The sequence below is a fragment of the Spermophilus citellus genome (assembly GCF_964194105.1).
Source record: "Spermophilus citellus genome assembly, chromosome: 11".
Taxonomy (NCBI): Eukaryota; Metazoa; Chordata; class Mammalia; order Rodentia; family Sciuridae; genus Spermophilus; species Spermophilus citellus.
In genome coordinates this window covers 11,687,013-11,705,539 of record NC_138192.1, presented here as the reverse complement: position 1 = coordinate 11,705,539, position 18,527 = coordinate 11,687,013, and positions in this window count along the sequence as shown.

Here is an 18,527-nt window from a genome sequence, read left to right as displayed (position 1 = left end):
GGAAACTCATAGTTTTTTGGCAGCTTGGGAACCCCTTTCCATGAAAGTGATTTGCGCCAGTCTCTGCTTAGGGCTACATCAATAGGAAACAAACCATAGAGAGAGAACTTGGAACTACTTTATTGTGTCAAGTTTCAAAGAGCTAGCACAAACCATGTTTGATTTAGAGTTCCAACTACATGTATCCATATAGGAGAAAACAGAGTGAAACCTAAAAATTAAAACTGTTTCTGCCCACGAACGGTTTAACCTAGAAGAACGAAATTTGGTGAGCCAAGTGGGATTAGGGTACTGATCATTACCTGAAAGTGTCATCAAGATTGGGTAAAAAAATGTGTGCTGAGATTTCAGGTAACTCGTAGTTTTTTGGAAGCTTGGCAACCCCTTTCCATGAAAGTGATTTGCGCTGGTCTTCGCTTAGGTCTACATCAATAGGAAACAAACCATAGAGATAGAAGTTGGAACTACTTTATTGTGTCATGTTTCAAAGAGCTAGCACAAACCATGTTTCATTTAGAGTTCCAACTACATGTATCCATATATTAGAAAACAGAGTGAAACCTAAAAATTAAAACTGTTACTGCCAACGAACGGTTTAACCTAGAAGAACGAAATATGGTGAGCCAAGTGGGATTAGGGTACTGATCATTACCTGAAAGTGTCATCAAGATTGGGTAAAAAAATGTGTGCTGAGATTTCAGGTAACTCGTAGTTTTTTCGAAGCTTGGCAACCCCTTTCCATGAAAGTAATTTGCGCTGGTCTTCGCTTAGGGCTACATCAATAGGAAACAAACCATAGAGATAGAACTTGGAACTACTTTACTGTGTCAAGTTTCAAAGAAGTAGCACAAACCGTGTTTGATTTAGAGTTCCAAATATATGTATCCATATAGGAGAAAACAGAGTGAAACCTAAAAATTTAAACTGTTACTGCCAACGAACGGTTTAACCTAGAAGAACGAAATTTGGTGAGCCAAGTGGGATTAGGGTACTGATCATTACCTGAAAGTGTCATCAAGATTGGGTAAAAAAATGTGTGCTGAGATTTCAGGAAAATCGTAGTTTTTTGGAAGCTTGGCAACCCCTTTCCATGAAAGTGATATGCGCCCTTCTCTGCTTAGGGCTATGTCAATAGGAAACAAAACGTAGAGATAGAACTTGGAACTACTTTATTGTGTCAAGTTTCAAAGAGCTAGCACAAACCGTGTTTGATTTAGAGTTCCAACTACACGTATCCACATAGGAGAAAACAGAGTGAAACCTAAAAATTAAAACTGTTACTGCCAATGAACGGTTTAACCTAGAAGAACGAAATTTGGAGAGCCCACTGGGATTGGGGTACTGATCATTACCTGAAAGTGTCATCAAGATTGGGTGAAAAAATGTGTAGTGAGATTTCAGGAAACTCGAAGTTTTTTGGAAGCTTGGCAACCCCTTTCCATGAAAGGGATTTGCGCTGGTCTCTGCTTAGGGCTACATCAATAGGAAACAAGCCATAGAGATAGAACTTGGAACTACTTTATTGTGTCAAGTTCAAAGAGCTAGCACAAACCGTGTTTGATTTAGAGTTCCAACTACATGTATCCATATAGGAGAAAACAGAGTGAAACCTAAAAATTAAAACTGGTACTGCCAACGAACGGTTTAACATAGAAGAATGAAATTTAGTGAGCCAAGTGGGATTGGGGTACTGATCATTACCTGAAAGTGTCATCAAGATTGGGTGAAAAAATGTGTGCTGAGATTTCAGGAAACTCGTAGTTTTTTGGAAGCTTGGCAACCCCTTTTCATGAAAGTGATTTGCGCCGGTCTCTGCTTAGGGCTACATCAATAGGAAACAAATCATAGAGATAGAACTTGGAACTATTTATTGTGTCAAGTTTCAAAGAGCTAGCACAAACCGTGTTTGATTTAGAGTTCCAACTACATGTATCCACATAGGAGAAAACAGAGTGAAACCTAAAAATTAAAACTGTTACTGCCAACGAACGGTTTAACCTAGAAGAACGAAATTTGGTGAGCCAACTGGGATTGGGGTACTGATCATTACCTTAAAGTGTCATCAAGTATTGGTGAAAAAATGTGTGCTGAGATTTCAGGAAACTCGTAGTTTTTTGGAAGCTTGGCAACCCCTTTCCATGAAAGTGATTTACGCCGGTCTCTGCTTAGGGCTACATCAATAGGAAACATACCATAGAGATAAAACTTCGAACTACGTTATTGTGTCAAGTTTCAAAGAGCTAGCATAAACCGTGTTTGATTTACACTTCCAACTACATTTATCCATATAGGAGAAAACAGAGTGAAACCTAAAAATTCAAACTGTTACTGCCAACGAACGGATTAACCTAGAAGAACGAAATTTGGTGAGCCAAGTGGGATTGGGGTACTGATCATTACCTGAAAGTGTCATCAATATTGGTTGAAAAAATGTGTGCTGAGATTTCAAGAAACTCGTAGATTTTTGGAAGCTTGGCAACCCCTTTCCATGAAAGTGATTTGCGCCAGTGTCTGCTTAGGGCTACATCAATAGGAAACAAATCATAGAGATAGAACTTGGAACTACTTTATTGTGTCAAGTTTCAAAGAGCTAGCACAAACCGTGTTTGATTTAGAGTTCCAACTACATCTATCCATATAGGAGAAAACAGAGTGAAACCTAAAAATTAAAATTGTTACTGCCAACGAACGGTTTAACCTAAAAGAAAAGAAATTTGGTGAGCCAAGTGGGATTGCGGTACTGATCATTACCTGAAAGTGTCATCAAGATTGGGTGAAAAAATGTGTGCTGAGATTTCAGGAAACTCGTAGTTTTTTGGAAGCTTGGCAACCCCTTTTAATGAAAGTGATTTGTGCCGATCTCTGCTTAGGGCTACATCAATAGGAAACAAACCATAGAGATAGAACTTGGAAATACTTTATTGTGTCAAGTTTCAAAGAGCTAGCACAAACCGTGTTTGATTTAGAGTTCCAACTACATGTATCCATATAGGAGAAAACAGAGTGAAACCTAAAAATTAAAACTGTTACTGCCAACGAAGGGTTTAACGTAGAAGAACGAAATTTGGTGAGCCAACTGGGATTGGGGTACTGATCATTACCTGAAAGAGTCATCAAGATTGGGTGAAAAAATGTGTGCTGAGATTTCAGGAAACTCGTAGTTTTTTGGAAGCTTGACAACCCCTTTCCGTGAAAGTGATTTGTTCCAGTCTCTGCTTAGGGCTACATCAATAGGAAACAAACCATAGAGATAGAACTTGGAACTACGTTATTGTGTCAAATTTCAAAGAGCTAGCACAAACCGTGTTTGATTTAGAGTTCCACTACATGTATCCATATAGGAGAAAACAGAGTGAAACCTAAAAATTAAAACTGTTACTGCCAACGAACGGTTTAACAAGGAAGAACAAAATTTGGTGAGCCAAGTGGGATTGCGGTACTGATCATTACCTGAAAGTGTCATCAAGATTGGGTGAAAAAATGTGTGCTGAGATTTCAGGAAACTCGTAGATTATTGGAAGCTTGGCAACCCCTTTCCATGAAAGTGATTTGCGCTGGTCTTCGCTTAGGGCTACATCAATAGGAAACAAACCATAGAGATAGAACTTGGAACTACTTTACTGTGTCAAGTTTCAAAGAACTAGCACAAACCGTGTTTGATTTAGAGTTCCAACTATATGTATCCATATAGGAGAAAACAGAGTGAAACATAAAAATTTAAACTGTTACTGCCAACGAACGGTTTAACCTAGAAGAACGAAATTTGGTGAGCCAAGTGGGATTAGGGTACTGATCATTACCTGAAAGTGTCATCAAGATTGGGTAAAAAAATGTGTGCTGAGATTTCAGGAAAATCGTAGTTTTTTGGAAGCTTGGCAACCCCTTTCCATGAAAGTGATATGCGCCCTTCTCTGCTTAGGGCTATGTCAATAGGAAACAAACTATAGAGATTGAACTTGGAACCACTTTATTTTGTAAAGTTTCAAAGAGCTAGCACAAACCGTGTTTGATTTAGAGTTCCAACTACACGTATCCACATAGGAGAAAACAGAGTGAAACCTAAGAATTAAAACTGTTACTGCCAATGAACGGTTTAACCTAGAAGAACGAAATTTGGTGAGCCAAGTGGGATTGGGGTACTGATCATTACCTGAAAGTGTCATCAAGATTGGGTGAAAAACTGTGTGCTTAGATTTCAGGAAACTCGTAGTTTTTTGGAAGCTTGGCAAATCCTTTCCATGTAAGTGATTTGTGCCAGTCTCTCTTTAGGGCTACATGAATAGGAAACAAACCATAGTGATAGAACTTGGAACTACTTTATTGTGTCATGTTTCAAAGAGCTAGCACAAACCTTGTTTCATTTAGAGTTCCAACTACATGTATCCATATATTAGAAAACAGAGTGAAACCTAAAAATTAAAACTGTTTCTGCCCACGAACGGTTTAACCTAGAAGAACGAAATTTGGTGAGCCAAGTGGGATTAGGGTACTGATCATTACCTGAAAGTGTCATCAAGATTGGGTAAAAAAATGTGTGCTGAGATTTCAGGTAACTCGTAGTTTTTTGGAAGCTTGGCAACCCCTTTCCATGAAAGTGATTTGCGCTGGTCTTCGCTTAGGTCTACATCAATAGGAAACAAACCATAGAGATAGAACTTGGAACTACTTTATTGTGTCATGTTTCAAAGAGCTAGCACAAACCTTGTTTCATTTAGAGTTCCAACTACATGTATCCATATATTAGAAAACAGAGTGAAACCTAAAAATTAAAACTGTTACTGCCAACGAACGGTTTAACCTAGAAGAACGAAATATGGTGAGCCAAGTGGGATTAGGGTACTGATCATTACCTGAAAGTGTCATCAAGATTGGGTAAAAAAACGTGTGCTGAGATTTCAGGTAACTCGTAGTTTTTTGGAAGCTTGGCAACCCCTTTCCATGAAAGTGATTTGCGCTGGTCTTCGCTTACGGCTACATCAATAGGAAACAAACCATAGAGATAGAACTTGGAACTACTTTACTGTGTCAAGTTTCAAAGAACTAGCACAAACCGTGTTTGATTTAGAGTTCCAACTATATGTATCCATATAGGAGAAAACAGAGTGAAACCTAAAAATTTAAACTGTTACTGCCAACGAACGGTTTAACCTAGAAGAACGAAATTTGGTGAGCCAAGTGGGATTAGGGTACTGATCATTACCTGAAAGTGTCATCAAGATTGGGTAAAAAAATGTGTGCTGAGATTTCAGAAAACTCGTAGTTTTTTGGAAGCTTGGCAACCCCTTTCCATGAAAGTGATATGCGCCCTTCTCTGCTTAGGGCTATGTCAATAGGAAACAAAACGTAGAGATAGAACTTGGAACTACTTTATTGTGTCAAGTTTCAAATAGCTAGCACAAACCGTGTTTGATTTAGAGTTCCAACTACACTTATCCACATAGGAGAAAACAGAGTGAAACCTAAAAATTAAAACTGTTACTGCCAATGAACGGTTTAACCTAGAAGAACGAAATTTGGAGAGCCCACTGGGATTGGGGTACTGATCATTACCTTAAAGTGTCATCAAGATTGGGTGAAAAAATGTGTGCTGAGATTTCAGGGAACTCGTAGTTTTTTCGAAGCTTGGCAACCCCTTTCCATGAAAGTGATTTACGCCGGTCTCTGCTTAGGGCTACATCAATAGGAAACAAACCATAGAGATAGAACTTCGAACTACGTTATTGTGTCAAGTTTCAATAAGCTAGCATAAACCGTGTTTGATTTACAGTTCCAACTACATTTATCCATATAGGAGAAAACAGAGTGAAACCTAAAAATTCAAACTGTTACTGCCAACGAACGGATTAACCTAGAAGAACGAAATTTGGTGAGCCAAGTGGGATTGGTGTACTGATCATTACCTGAAAGTGTCATCAAGATTGGTTGAAAAAATGTGTGCTGAGATTTCAGGAAACTCGTAGATTATTGGAAGCTTGGAAACCCCTTTCCATGAAAGTGATTTGCGCCAGTCTCTGCTTAGGGCTACATCAATAGGAAACAAATCATAGAGATAGAACTTGGAACTACTTTATTGTGTCAAGTTTCAAAGAGCTAGCACAAACCGTGTTTGATTTACAGTTCCAACTACATCTATCCATATAGGAGAAAACAGAGTGAAACCTAAAAATTAAAACTGTTACTGCCAACGAACGGTTTAACCTAAAAGAACGAAATTTGGTGAGCCAAGTTGGATTGGGGTACTGATCATTACCTGAAAGTGTCATCAAGATTGGGTGAAAAAATGTGTAGTGAGATTTCAGGAAACTCGTAGTTTTTTGGAAGCTTGGCAACCCCTTTCCATGAAAGGGATTTGCGCTGGTCTCTGCTTAGGGCTACATCAATAGGAAACAAGCCATAGAGATAGAACTTGGAACTACTTTATTGTGTCAAGTTTCAAAGAGCTAGCACAAACCGTGTTTGATTTAGAGTTCCAACTACATGTATCCATATAGGAGAAAACAAAGTGAAACCTAAAAATTAAAACTGGTACTGCCAACGAACGGTTTAACCTAGAAGAATGAAATTTGGTGAGCCAAGTGGGATTGGGGTACTGATCATTACCTGTAAGTGTCATCAAGATTGGGTGAAAAAATGTGTGCTGAGATTTCAGGAAACTCGTAGTTTTTTGGAAGCTTGGCAACCCCTTTTCATGAAAGTGCTTTGTGCCGGTCTCTGCTTAGGGCTACATCAATAGGAAAGAAACCATAGAGATAGAACTTGGAACTACTTTATTGTGTCAAGTTTCAAAGAGCTAGCACAAACCGTGTTTGATTTAGAGTTCCAACTACATGTATCCATATAGGAGAAAACAGAGTGAAACCTAAAAATTAAAACTGTTACTGCCAACGAAGGGTTTAACGTAGAAGAACGAAATTTGGTGAGCCAACTGGGATTGGGGTACTGATCATTACCTGAAAGAGTCATCAAGATTGGGTGAAAAAATGTGTGCTGAGATTTCAGGAAACTCGTAGTTTTTTGGAAGCTTGACAACCCCTTTCCGTGAAAGTGATTTGTGCCAGTCTCTGCTTAGGGCTACATCAATAGGAAACAAACCATAGAGAGAGAACTTGGAACTACTTTATTGTGTCAAGTTTCAAAGAGCTAGCACAAACCGTGTTTGATTTAGAGTTCCAACTACATGTATCCATATAGGAGAAAACAGAGTGAAACCTAAAAATTAAAACTGTTTCTGCCAACGAACGGTTTAACCTAGAAGAACGAAATTTGGTGAGCCAAGTGGGATTAGGGTACTGATCATTACCTGAAAGTGTCATCAAGATTGGGTAAAAAAATGTGTGCTGAGATTTCAGGAAAATCGTAGTTTTTTGGAAGCTTGGCAACCCCTTTCCATGAAAGTGATATGCGCCCTTCTCTGCTTAGGGCTATGTCAATAGGAAACAAAACGTAGAGATAGAACTTGGAACTACTTTATTGTGTCAAGTTTCAAAGAGCTAGCACAAACTGTGTTTGATTTAGAGTTCCAACTACATGTATCCACATAGGAGAAAACAGAGTGAAACCTAAAAATTAAAACTGTTACTGCCAATGAACGGTTTAACCTAGAAGAACGAAATTTGGAGAGCCCACTGGGATTGGGGTACTGAACATTACCTTAAAGTGTCATCAAGATTGTGTGAAAAAATGTGTGCTGAGATTTCAGGGAACTCGTAGTTTTTTCGAAGCTTGGCAACCCCTTTCCATGAAAGTGATTTACGCCGGTCTCTGCTTAGGGCTACATCAATAGGAAACAAACCATAGAGATAGAACTTTGAACTACGTTATTGTGTCAAGTTTCAAAGAGGTAGCACAAACCGTATTTGATTTAGAGTTCCAACTACATCTATCCATATAGGAGAAAACAGAGTGAAATCTAAAAATTAAAACTGTTACTGCCAACGAACGGTTTAACCTAAAAGAACGAAATTGGGTGAACCAAGTGGGATTGGGGTACTGATCATTACCTGAAAGTGTCATCAAGATTGGGTGAAAAAATGTGTAGTGAGATTTCAGGAAACTCGTAATTTTTTGGAAGCTTGGCAACCCCTTTCCATTAAAGTGATTTGCGCTGGTCTCTGCTTAGGGCTACATCAATAGGAAACAAACCATAGAGATAGAACTTGGAACTACTTTATAGTGTCAAGTTTCAAAGAGCTAGCACAAACCGTGTTTGATTTAGAGTTCCAAATACATGTATCCATATAGGAGAAAACAGAGTGAAACCTAAAAATTAAAACTGTTACTGCCAACGAAGGGTTTAACGTAGAAGAACGAAATTTGGTGAGCCAACTGGGATTGGGGTACTGATCATTACCTGAAAGAGTCATTAAGATTGGGTGAAAAAATGTGTGCTGAGATTTCAGGAAACTCGTAGGTTTTTGGAAGCATGACAAACCCTTTTCGTGAAAGTGAATTGTGCCAGTCTCTGCTTAGGGCTACATCAATAGGAAACAAACCATAGAGATAGAACTTGGAACTACGTTATTGTGTCAACTTTCAAAAAGCTAGCACATACCGTGTTTGATTTAGAGTTCCACTACATGTATCCTTATAGGAGAAAACAGAGTGAAACCTAAAAATTAAAACTGTTACTGCCAACGAACGGTTTAACAAGGAGGAACGAAATTTGGTGAGCCAAGTGGGATTGGGGTACTGATCATTACCTGAAAGTGTCATCAAGATTGGGTGAAAAAATGTGTGCTGAGATTTCAGGAAACTCATAGTTTTTTGGCAGCTTGGCAACCCCTTTCCATGAAAGTGATTTGCGCCAGTCTCTGCTTAGGGCTACATCAATAGGAAACAAACCATAGAGAGAGAACTTGGAACTACTTTATTGTGTCAAGTTTCAAAGAGCTAGCAAAAACCGTGTTTGATTTAGAGTTCCAACTATATCTATCCATATAGGAGAAAACAGAGTGAAACCTAAAAATTAAAACTGTTACTGCCAACGAACGGTTTAACCTAAAAGAACGAAATTTGGTGAGCAAAGTGGGATTGGGGTACTGATCATTACCTGAATGTGTCATCAAGTTTGGGTGAAAAAATGTGTAGTGAGATTTCAGGAAACTCGTAGTTTTTTGGAAGCTTGGCAACCCCTTTCCATGAAAGTGATTTGCGCTGGTCTCTGCTTAGGGCTACAACAATAGGAAACAAACCATAGAGATAGAACTTGGAACTACTTTATTGTGTCAAGTTTCAAAGAGCTAGCACAAACCGTGTTTGATTTAGAGTTCCAACTACATGTATCCATATAGGAGAAAAGAGAGTGAAACCTAAAAATTAAAACTGGTACTGCCAACAAACGGTTTAACCTGGAAGAACGAAATTTGGTGAGCCAAGTGGGATTGGGGTACTGATCATTTCCTGAAATTGTCATCAAGATTGGGTGAAAAAATGTGTGCTGAGATTTCAGGAAACTCGTAGTTTTTTGGAAACTTGGCAACCACTTTTCATGAATGTGATTTGCGCCGGTCTTTGCTTAGGGCTACATCACTAGGAAACAAACCATAGAGATAGAACTTGGAACTATTTATTGTGTCAAGTTTCAAAGTGCTAGCACAAACCGTGTTTGATTTAGAGTTCCAACTACATGTATCCATATAGGAGAAAACAGAGTGAAACCTAAAAATTAAAACTGTTACTGCCAACGAAGGGTTTAACCTAGAAGAACGAAATTTGGTGAGCCAACTGGATTGGGGTACTGATCATTACCTGAAAGTGTCATCAAGATTGGGTGAAAAAATGTGTGCTGAGATTTCAGGAAACTCGTAGTTTTTTGGAAGCTTGTCAAACCCTTTCCATTAAAGTGATTTGCGCCAGTCTCTGCTTAGGGCTACATCAATAGGAAACAAACCATAGAGATAGAACTTGGAACTTATTTATTGTGTCAAGTTTCAAAGAGCTAGCACAAACAGTGTTTGATTTAGAGTTCCAACTACATGTATCCACATAGGAGAAATCAGAGTGAAACCTAAAAATTAAAACTGTTACTACCATCGAACGGTTTAACCTAGAAGAACGAAATTTGGTGAGCCAAGTGGGATTGGGATACTGATCATTACCTGAAAGTGTCATCAAGATTGGGTGAAAAAACGTGTGCTGAGATTTCAGGAAACTCGTAGTTTTTTGGAAGCTTGGCAACCCCTTTCCATGAAAGTGATTTGCGCCAGTCTCTGCTTAGGGCTACATCAATAGGAAACAAACCATAGAGATAGAACTTGGAACTACTTTATTGTGTCAAGTTTCAAAGGGATAGAACAAACCGTGTTTGATTTAGACTTCCAACTACATGTATCCATATAGGAGAAAACAGAGTGAAACCTAAAAATTCAAACTGTTACTGCCAACGAACGGTTTAACCTGGAAGAACGAAATTTGGTGAGCCATGTGGGATTGTGGAACTGATCATTACCTGAAAGTGTCATCAAGATTGGGTGAAAAAATGTGTGCTGAGATTTCAGGAAACTCGTAGTTTTTTGGAAGCTTGGCAACCCCTTTCCATGAAAGTGAATTGCGCCAGTCTCTACTTAGGGCTACATCAATAGGAAACAAACCATAGAGATAGAACTTGGAACTACTTTATTGTGTCAAGTTTCAAAGAGCTAGCACAAACCGTGTTTGATTTAGAGTTCCAACTACATGTATCCATATAGGAGAAAACAGAGTGAAACCTAAAAATTAAAACTTTTACTGCCATCGAACGGTTTAACCTAGAAGAACGAAATTTGGTGAGCCAAGTGGGATTGGGGTGCTGATCATTATCTGAAAGTGTCATCAAGATTGGGTGAAAAAAAGGTGTGCTGAGATTTCAGGGAACTCGTAGTTTTTTGTAAGCTTGGCAACCCCTTTCCATGAAAGTGATTTGTGCCAGTCTCTGCTTAGGGCTACATCAATAGGAAACAAACCATAGAGATAAAACTTGGAACTACATTTTTGTGTCAAGTTTCAAAGAGCTAGCACAAACCTTGTTTGATTTAGAGTTCCAACTACATGTATCCATATAGGAGAAAACAGAGTGAAACCTAAAAATTAAAACTGTTACTGCCAATGAACGGTTTAACCTAGAAGAACGAAATTTGGTGAGCCAAGTGGGATTGGGGTACTGATCATTACCTGAAAGTGTCATCAAGATTGGGTGAAAAATTGTGTGCTGAGATTTCAGGAAACTCGTAGTTTTTTGGAAGCTTGGCAACCCCTTTCCATGAAAGTGATTTGTGCCAGTCTCTGCTTAGGCCTACATCAATAGAAAACAAACCATAGAGATAGAATTTGGAACTACTTTATTGTGTCAAGTTTCAAAGAGCTAGCACAAACCGTGTTTTATTTACAGTTCCAACTACATGTATCCATATAGGAGAAAACAGAGTGAAAACTAAAAATTCAAACTGTTACTGCCAACGAACTGTTTAACCGAGAAGAACGAAATTTGGTGAGCCAAGTGGGATTGGGGTACTGATCATTACCTGAAAGTGTCATCAAGATTGGGTGAAAAAATGTGTGCTGAGATTTCAGGAAACTCGTAGTTTTTTGGAAGCTTGGCAACCCCTTTCCATGAAAGTGATTTGTGCCAGTCTCTGCTTAGGTCTACATCAATAGAAAACAAACCATAGAGATAGAATTTGGAACTACTTTATTGTGTCAAGTTTCAAAGAGCTAGCATAAACCGTGTTTGATTTATAGTTCCAACTACATGTATCCATATAGGAGAAAGCAGAGTGAAACCTAAAAATTAAAACTGTTACTGCCAACGAAAGGATTTACCTAGGGGAACCAAATTTGGTGAGCCAAGTGGGATTGGTGTACTGATCATTACCTGAAAGTGTCATCAAGATTGGGTGAAAAAATGTGTGCTGAGATTTCAGGAAACTCGTAGTTTTTTGGAGGCTTGGCAACCCCTTTCCATTAAAGTGATTTGCGCCAGTCTCTGCTTAGGGCTACATCAATAGGAAACAAACCATAGAGATAGAACTGGGAACTTCTTTATTGTGTCAAGTTTCAAAGAGCTAGCACAAACAGTGTTTGATTTAGAGTTCCAACTACATGTATCCATATAGGAGAAACCAGAGTGAAACCTAAAAATTAAAACTGTTACTGTCATCGAACGGATTAACCTAGAAGAACGAAATTTGGTGAGCCATGTGGGATTGGGGTTTTGATCATTACCTGAAAGTGTCATCAAGATTGGGTGAAAAAATGTGTGCTGAGATTTCAGGAAACTCGTAGTTTTTTGGGAGCTTGGCAACCCCTTTCCATGAAAGTGATTTGCGCTGGTCTCTGCTTAGGGCTACATCAATAGGAAACAAACCATAGAAATAGAACTTGGAACTACTTTATAGTGTCAAGTTTCAAAGAGCTAGCACAAACCGTGTTTGATTTAGAGTTCCAAATACATGTATCCATATAGGAGAAAACAGAGTGAAACCTAAAAATTAAAACTGTTACTGCCAACGAAGGGTTTAACGTAGAAGAACAAAATTTGGTGAGCCAACTGGGATTGGGGTACTGATCATTACCTGAAAGAGTCATTAAGATTGGGTGAAAAAAATGTGTGCTGAGATTTCAGGAAACTCGTAGTTTTTTGGAAGCATGACAAACCCTTTTCGTGAAAGTGAATTGTGCCAGTCTCTGCTTAGGGCTACATCAATAGGAAACAAACCATAGAGATAGAACTTGGAACTACGTTATTGTGTCAACTTTTAAAAAGCTAGCACAAACCGTGTTTGATTTAGAGTTCCACTACATGTATCCTTATAGGAGAAAACAGAGTGAAACCTAAAAATTAAAACTGTTACTGCCAACGAACGGTTTAACTAGGAGGAACGAAATTTGGTGAGCCAAGTGGGATTGGGGTACTGATCATTACCTGAAAGTGTCATCAAGATTGGGTGAAAAAATGTGTGCTGAGATTTCAGGAAACTCATAGTTTTTTGGCAGCTTGGCAACCCCTTTCCATGAAAGTGATTTGCGCCAGTCTCTGCTTAGGGCTACATCAATAGGAAACAAACCATAGAGAGAGAACTTGGAACTACTTTATTGTGTCAAGTTTCAAAGAGCTAGCACAAACCGTGTTTGATTTAGAGTTCCAAATATATCTATCCATATAGGAGAAAACAGAGTGAAACCTAAAAATTAAAACTGTTACTGCCAACGAACGGTTTAACCTAAAAGAACGAAATTTGGTGAGCAAAGTGGGATTGGGGTACTGATCATTACCTGAAAGTGTCATCAAGATTGGGTGAAAAAATGTGTGCTGAGATTTCAGGAAACTCATAGTTTTTTGGAAGCTTGGCAACCCCTTTCCATGAAAGTGATTTGTGCTGGTCTCTGCTTAGGGCTACAACAATAGGAAACAAACCATAGAGATAGAACTTGGAACTACTTTATTGTGTCAAGTTTCAAAGAGCTAGCACAAACCGTGTTTGATTTAGAGTTCCAACTACATGTATCCATATAGGAGAAAACAGAGTGAAACCTAAAAATTCAAACTGGTACTGCCAACGAACGGTTTAACCTGGAAGAATGAAATTTGGTGAGCCATGTGGGATTGTGGAACTGATCATTACCTGAAAGTGTCATCAAGATTGGGTGAAAAAATGTGTGCTGAGATTTCAGGAAACTTGTAGATTTTTGGAAGCTTGTCAACCCCTTTCCATGAAAGTGATTTGCGCTGGTCTCTGCTTAGGGCTACATCAATAGGAAACAAACCATAGAGATAGAACTTGGAACTACGTTATTGTGTCAAGTTTCAAAGAGCTAGCATAAACCGTGTTTGATTTAGAGTTCCAACTACATGTATCCATATAGGAGAAACAGAGTGAAACCTAAAAATTAAAACTGTTACTGCCAACGAAGGGTTTAACGTAGAAGAACAAAATTTGGTGAGCCAACTGGGATTGGGGTACTGATCATTACCTGTAAGAGTCATTAAGATTGGGTGAAAAAATGTGTGCTGAGATTTCAGGAAACTCGTAATTTTTTGGAAGCTTGACAACCCCTTTCCGTGAAAGTGATTTGTGCCAGTCTCTGCTTAGGGCTACATCAATAGGAAACAAACCATAGAGATAGAACTTGGAACTACTTTATTGTGTCAAGTTTCAAAGAGATAGAACAAACCGTGTTTGATTTAGAGATCCAACTACATGTATCCATATAGGAGAAAACAGAATGAAACCAGAAATTCAAACTGTTACTGCCAACGGACGGATTAACCTAGAAGAACGAAATTTGGTGAGCCAAGTGGGATTGGGGTACTGATCATTACCTGAAACTGTCATCAAGATTGGTTGAAAAAATGTGTGCTGAGATTTCAGGAAACTCGTAGTTTTTTGGAAGCTTGGCAACCCCTTTCCATGAAAGTGATTTGCGCCAGTCTCTGCTTAGGGCTACATCAATAGGAAACAAATCATAGAGATAGAACTTGGAACTACTTTATTGTGTCAAGTTTCAAAGAGCTAGCATAAACCGTGTTTGATTTATAGTTCCAACTACATGTATCCATATAGGAGAAAGCAGAGTGAAACCTAAAAATTAAAACTGTTACTGCCAACGAAAGGATTAACCTAGGGGAACCAAATTTGGTGAGCCAAGTGGGATTGGTGTACTGATCATTACCTGAAAGTGTCATCAAGATTGGGTGAAAAAATGTGTGCTGAGATTTCAGGAAACTCGTAGTTTTTTGGAGGCTTGGCAACCCCTTTCCATTAAAGTGATTTGCGCCAGTCTCTGCTTAGGGCTACATCAATAGGAAACAAACCATAGAGATAGAACTGGGAACTTCTTTATTGTGTCAAGTTTCAAAGAGCTAGCACAAACAGTGTTTGATTTAGAGTTCCAACTACATGTATCCATATAGGAGAAACCAGAGTGAAACCTAAAAATTAAAACTGTTACTGTCATCGAACGGATTAACCTAGAAGAACGAAATTTGGTGAGCCATGTGGGATTGGGGTTTTGATCATTACCTGAAAGTGTCATCAAGATTGGGTGAAAAAATGTGTGCTGAGATTTCAGGAAACTCGTAGTTTTTTGGAAGCTTGGCAACCCCTTTCCATGAAAGTGATTTGCGCTGGTCTCTGCTTAGGGCTACATCAATAGGAAACAAACCATAGAAATAGAACTTGGAACTACTTTATAGTGTCAAGTTTCAAAGAGCTAGCACAAACCGTGTTTGATTTAGAGTTCCAAATACATGTATCCATATAGGAGAAAACAGAGTGAAACCTAAAAATTAAAACTGTTACTGCCAACGAAGGGTTTAACGTAGAAGAACAAAATTTGGTGAGCCAACTGGGATTGGGGTACTGATCATTACCTGAAAGAGTCATTAAGATTGGGTGAAAAAATGTGTGCTGAGATTTCAGGAAACTCGTAGTTTTTTGGAAGCATGACAAACCCTTTTCGTGAAAGTGAATTGTGCCAGTCTCTGCTTAGGGCTACATCAATAGGAAACAAACCATAGAGATAGAACTTGGAACTACGTTATTGTGTCAACTTTCAAAAAGCTAGCACAAACCGTGTTTGATTTAGAGTTCCACTACATGTATCCTTATAGGAGAAAACAGAGTGAAACCTAAAAATTAAAACTGTTACTGCCAACGAACGGTTTAACAAGGAGGAACGAAATTTGGTGAGCCAAGTGGGATTGGGGTACTGATCATTACCTGAAAGTGTCATCAAGATTGGGTGAAAAAATGTGTGCTGAGATTTCAGGAAACTCATAGTTTTTTGGCAGCTTGGCAACCCCTTTCCATGAAAGTGATTTGCGCCAGTCTCTGCTTAGGGCTACATCAATAGGAAACAAACCATAGAGAGAGAACTTGGAACTACTTTATTGTGTCAAGTTTCAAAGAGCTAGCACAAACCGTGTTTGATTTAGAGTTCCAACTATATCTATCCATATAGGAGAAAACAGAGTGAAACCTAAAAATTAAAACTGTTACTGCCAACGAACGGTTTAACCTAAAAGAACGAAATTTGGTGAGCAAAGTGGGATTGGGGTACTGATCATTACCTGAAAGTGTCATCAAGATTGGGTGAAAAAATGTGTGCTGAGATTTCAGGAAACTCATAGTTTTTTGGAAGCTTGGCAACCCCTTTCCATGAAAGTGATTTGCGCTGGTCTCTGCTTAGGGCTACAACAATAGGAAACAAACCATAGAGATAGAACTTGGAACTACTTTATTGTGTCAAGTTTCAAAGAGCTAGCACAAACCGTGTTTGATTTAGAGTTCCAACTACATGTATCCATATAGGAGAAAACAGAGTGAAACCTAAAAATTCAAACTGGTACTGCCAACGAACGGTTTAACCTGGAAGAATGAAATTTGGTGAGCCATGTGGGATTGTGGAACTGATCATTACCTGAAAGTGTCATCAAGATTGGGTGAAAAAATGTGTGCTGAGATTTCAGGAAACTTGTAGATTTTTGGAAGCTTGTCAACCCCTTTCCATGAAAGTGATTTGCGCTGGTCTCTGCTTAGGGCTACATCAATAGGAAACAAACCATAGAGATAGAACTTGGAACTACGTTATTGTGTCAAGTTTCAAAGAGCTAGCATAAACCGTGTTTGATTTAGAGTTCCAACTACATGTATCCATATAGGAGAAACAGAGTGAAACCTAAAAATTAAAACTGTTACTGCCAACGAAGGGTTTAACGTAGAAGAACAAAATTTGGTGAGCCAACTGGGATTGGGGTACTAATCATTACCTGTAAGAGTCATTAAGATTGGGTGAAAAAATGTGTGCTGAGATTTCAGGAAACTCGTAATTTTTTGGAAGCTTGACAACCCCTTTCCGTGAAAGTGATTTGTGCCAGTCTCTGCTTAGGGCTACATCAATAGGAAACAAACCATAGAGATAGAACTTGGAACTACTTTATTGTGTCAAGTTTCAAAGAGATAGAACAAACCGTGTTTGATTTAGAGATCCAACTACATGTATCCATATAGGAGAAAACAGAATGAAACCAGAAATTCAAACTGTTACTGCCAACGGACGGATTAACCTTGAAGAACGAAATTTGGTGAGCCAAGTGGGATTGGGGTACTGATCATTACCTGAAAGTGTCATCAAGATTGGTTGAAAAAATGTGTGCTGAGATTTCAGGAAACTCGTAGTTTTTTGGAATCTTGGCAACCCCTTTCCATGAAAGTGATTTGCGCCAGTCTCTGCTTAGGGCTACATCAATAGGAAACAAATCATAGAGATAGAACTTGGAACTACTTTATTGTGTCAAGTTTCAAAGAGGTAGCACAAACCGTGTTTGATTTAGAGTTCCAACTACATCTATCCATATAGGAGAAAACAGAGTGAAACCTAAAAATTAAAACTGTTACTGCCAACGAACGGTTTAACCTAAAAGAACGAAATTGGGTGAACCAAGTGGGATTGGGGTACTGATCATTACCTGAAAGTGTCATCAAGATTGGGTGAAAAAATGTGTAGTGAGATTTCAGGAAACTCGTAGTTTTTTGGAAGCTTGGCAACCCCTTTCCATTAAAGTGATTTGCGCTGGTCTCTGCTTAGGGCTACATCAATAGGAAACAAACCATAGAGATAGAACTTGGAACTGCTTTATAGTGTCAAGTTTCAAAGAGCTAGCACAAACCGTGTTTGATTTAGAGTTCCAAATACATGTATCCGTATAGGAGAAAACAGAGTGAAACCTAAAAATTAAAACTGTTACTGCCAACGAAGGGTTTAACGTAGAAGAACGAAATTTGGTGAGCCAACTGGGATTGGGGTACTGATCATTACCTGAAAGAGTCATTAAGATTGGGTGAAAAAATGTGTGCTGAGATTTCAGGAAACTCGTATTTTTTTGGAAGCATGACAAACCCTTTTCGTGAAAGTGAATTGTGCCAGTCTCTGCTTAGGGCTACATCAATAGGAAACAAACCATAGAGATAGAACTTGGAACTACGTTATTGTGTCAACTTTCAAAAAGCTAGCACAAACCGTGTTTGATTTAGAGTTCCACTACATGTATCCTTATAGGAGAAAACAGAGTGAAACCTAAAAATTAAAACTGTTACTGCCAACGAACGGTTTAACAAGGAGGAACGAAATTTGGTGAGCCAAGTGGGATTGGGGTACTGATCATTACCTGAAAGTGTCATCAAGATTGGGTGAAAAAATGTGTGCTGAGATTTCAGGAAACTCATAGTATTTTGGCAGCTTGGCAACCCCTTTCCATGAAAGTGATTTGCGCCAGTCTCTGCTTAGGGCTACATCAATAGGAAACAAACCATAGAGAGAGAACTTGGAACTACTTTACTGTGTCAAGTTTCAAAGAGCTAGCAAAAACCGTGTTTGATTTAGAGTTCCAACTATGTCTATCCATATAGGAGAAAACAGAGTGAAACCTAAAAATTAAAACTGTTACTGCCAACGAACGGTTTAACCTAAAAGAACGAAATTTGGTGAGCAAAGTGGGATTGGGGTACTGATCATTACCTGAATGTGTCATCAAGTTTGGGTGAAAAAATGTG